This window comes from Crocuta crocuta, unplaced genomic scaffold (assembly GCF_008692635.1).
Source record: "Crocuta crocuta isolate KB4526 unplaced genomic scaffold, BGI_CrCroc_1.0 scaffold273, whole genome shotgun sequence".
NCBI classification, from domain to species: Eukaryota; Metazoa; Chordata; class Mammalia; order Carnivora; family Hyaenidae; genus Crocuta; species Crocuta crocuta.
In genome coordinates, this window is record NW_027529425.1 from 6,907,249 (window position 1) to 6,910,731 (window position 3,483).

General features: G+C 56.8%; 2 protein-coding genes across 4 annotated transcripts in view; one reads left to right on the forward strand and one right to left on the reverse strand.

Annotated features, from left to right (window-relative positions):
* GPR146 (G protein-coupled receptor 146) overlaps positions 1–2,010 on the reverse strand; it is a 16,424-nt gene extending 14,414 nt beyond the window's left edge. Inside the window, exon 1 of the mRNA XM_077758791.1 lies at positions 1,903–2,010. The gene's annotated coding sequence lies outside the window, so the exon portion shown is untranslated. The remainder of the gene's footprint in view (positions 1–1,902) is intronic.
* The window catches only part of CHLSN (cholesin), a 110,018-nt gene that overhangs the window by 74,223 nt on the left and 32,312 nt on the right, over positions 1–3,483 (forward strand). The gene's annotated exons all lie outside the window — the stretch shown is intronic.

Below are 3,483 nucleotides of genomic sequence, written 5' to 3' on the forward strand. Positions count from 1 at the left end.
CCCCCCCGCCGCGCGGGGCGGGGCGGCGTGCGTGCTGTGATCTGAGGTCAGCCGCGTGCAGAACGCGAACCCCGGGCGAACAGTTGGGTCCCCCAAAGCGCTGGTGCTGGTTGTACTGCCAAGTCAGAGCGCGATCTAATCTGCAGCGACAGCCCCCCTCCCACCCTCGGAAGGCTGTAATCTGGTCCTTGCAGGTGCACCTGCATGTATTCCCCCAAGCCGCCTGCTGTTTCCAAATTCACCAGTTACTTCCTGGTTGTGGGAATTACTTTGTCAGCGGAGCTGGCCGCAGGAAAACCACGGGAAGACACGGTGTACTTCATAGCTGTTGTTACAATTAAACATTGGGAAAATTTAAAGAACAAGGTGATTTACTTGCTATAATTGGTACCTTAGCAGCGCCTTCTGGCTCGAGATCGAAGAACACTTATTTCTGAAGAGGAACGTATGCGGCTTGCAGGATTGAATACAGATTCACGTGTGACCAAGGGTTGAACGGAAGGAAGGGCAGTAGATGAAGTTAGCAGCCCTGTGCTGCCCGCATGCTCAGGGCTCCACCTCCACCTCAGGCCCACCCGCCTGACAGGTCAGCTTCCTGACCACGGATTAGAGAAATTGGGGGTCAGCTGGGGGACCAGACTCCCTGTGGTAGAAGGGGAGAGCAGACTCTAGGTCACTTGGGTCCCCACCACCCACTTGGCCCTGTCGTCATCACCTTGACTCACTTTCTCCGCCCAACACCAGAAGTGGGTTTGTAGCACGGAGCGCCTGAGTGCAGGCCACGTGGGCACCAATACCCAGACCAGCCCCGGGTGCCCCACACGCTGCTGCCACAGCTGGGGAGACGCCTGAGACCGCCCCTGCCCTCGGCCTCATGGCAGCCTTGGAAGGTGTTTATGCCGTGTCTTATCAACTAAGTCGTCAGTAAAATGCTACGCGCATCACAGTTTTATGAACCACTAAAAAAAAAAAAAAATAACTTGCCATGATCAAGTTCTGATGGTGCCAGTTGTAAGAAGCATCCTGTTTTTAAAGATGTTGAAAGGAGAGAGAAAATGTGTCTTAGCAGTGAAATACAAGATTTCCATTTTAAGTTACACAGAGGCTCAGAAAACTTAAGCAACTTGCCCAAGGTCACACAGCCCATGGTGGGGTCAGGATGTGACCCCAGATGGGTTCTCTTACCAACACCCCGAGTAGAAGTTACCACCTTTGTATGAGTGGCCTCAGCAGAGCTCCTGCTCAGAGTCCCCCTGGTCAGAGTCCCCAGAGTGTAAGGCAGTCTGCCCACAGGATGTTCCGTGGCTGCTTGCAACTGGGGAGAGCTGGCATTCAGCGTCACCGAAGCCACTTAGCGCTCAGGTCTCCCACACTGCTTTCTCTGCAAAGAAAGCCTTGGTCTGCCAAGCAGGCAAATGGGGTCAGGAAGAACGGCACCGTCTGTGTGCCCTGGAGACCCACCCTGCAGCTGAGCCACAGTCAGCACTTTAGAGCTGGGTAACGTGAATACGCTTAAGAAGCTACAGCTCTGTGCCTTGCTGCCTGCTACTCCCCGACTGTTCTGACCGGTTCCTGTGCAAGCGCCACACACCTGTGGGGACAGCACCACGGTCTTGGGTAGGCAGAGTTGTTGCATGCCCTGATTCCTGGGTTTCTGACCGTATCACGCTCCGGGGTCAATTTTTGAAAACCTGCATGGAGGTGGCCTCCCCCTGATTGCGGATGAGGGTTCCTGAGGAGCAGGGGTCATGTGCCCCAGGGCCGCGCCTCTGTGGCCACTGTCCCTGCGGTCAGACAGCCGGTGCCCTAACTGTGCACTGCGCTCTGCAGCCCAGTGTTCTGCTGAGGTCACCGAGCCGCCTCTCCATGGATTATGAAAACCTCACAACGGCCCCTGCTCACCACGTTCTGGAGGCTTGGAGAGTCTTCCCGGCGACTCCAGTGGCAGTCAACAAGCTGGGCCGGGCTGCATTCCACACCGAGGGGACTCTGCTACCCAGAGCTTGTTTGCGTGCTGGGGACAGCGAAGTGGAGGGTTACAGCCTCCCTGGCTGCGAAGGCAGCGTCAGCTTCCTTTCCGAGGTGCCCCTCCCCTCAGTAATCATGTGCCTGCGCCGGCGATCTGACCCTGGGTGATGTGTTGATCAGGGACAAGGCATATGCACGGTTAACTTGTTCATTCTCATGAGTCTGGTGTAGAGAAAGGTTCTATATCTGGACTTCTTTGGGGCTCTCTTGATACAAGTTACTGTTCTTCAGGGCTCCCCCCAGTTGTGGCAGGCTGTGCTGAGGGGTATGGAGGGCTCGGCGAGGAAGCCCCAGCCTGGAGAAGCCAGTGTGGTAGGCAGGAAGTGTGCGGCAGGCGCAGAGCCTGAGGTGGTGGTTGGTGTGTCCTCACCACAGGCTCACGCGTCCCCAAAGTCAGAGGACAACTTGGCATTTCGTCAGACTCCTCTGATCAAACTTTTCTGCCACAAATTTAGCCACAGGAGCTCACAATCCAGCTTCCACATAATGGAATTAGTAAAGACACCCTGCTTCTCAGAAAAAGCTGTTCTGTGTTTAAGTTCTATAATTTTGTGTCTGTATTTGACACTGAACACACGCATGCGCACACGTGCGTAACGTTAGCCACAAAAACAAAATGGCAGTTACCATACCAGAAATATAGTCCGCTCTGTATTCCAGAATGGCAGAGGAACTGCAGTTAGCAGAGGCAAACCGTGGTGACCCCAAGCAGGTGTGAGAATAGAAGGAAGGGGGTAGGGGGGACTGCTCAGGACAGGAGCCCCCTGGAGGAGGCCAAAGTGGGGATTCCGGAGGCTCCTCGCTCATTTGGCCCGGGGCGCGATGGGGCTCTGTGCTTACGGGTCAGCGGTCCTTGCCGGGGCTGGATGGAATGCCCGGGCTTTGCCTCATGGTCACCCGAGCCGAGGGCAGGAGGGGGAGGTGCGAGGACTCAACGTACGAACCTCTGTGTGTGTTTGAATCTCCGGTAGAATTTCCAAAAGTGGGGGGGGCCGGAGAAAGAGAATGACACGCCGCTGCTCCCCAGCCTGGGCGCAGCTCCTTGGGCTCGTAGGTCCCCACGGGTCTTGCTGGGACCCCAGACCTCGGATGGCGCCCTGCCACCCACGGCCCAGCCTCGGCCCGGAAGGGGCCCAGGGGGTGTGCAGGCCGCGGTGCTGAGCCCCCTGTGGGAGTCAGTGGGCACCGAGCAGTCTTGAGGCTGGCTGTTTGCTTTCTCTCCTTACAAGCCTTTCATCAGCGTTAAAAATAGTGTGTACGGAAGCGCTTCCTGCACAGAACAGGCGTGGGCACACTTTGAACAGCACGCACTGGGTGTCAGCTCCACGCACCCCCTCCCACCTAGGAGTGCACCCACCTGCCCCTGGGGCTCCGCCTGCTGTCTTCTGCCCGAAAAGCCGGGAGCACCGAAGCCAGAGGGCTGCCGTTTGCACAAGAGCAAAGCAGACCAGCACC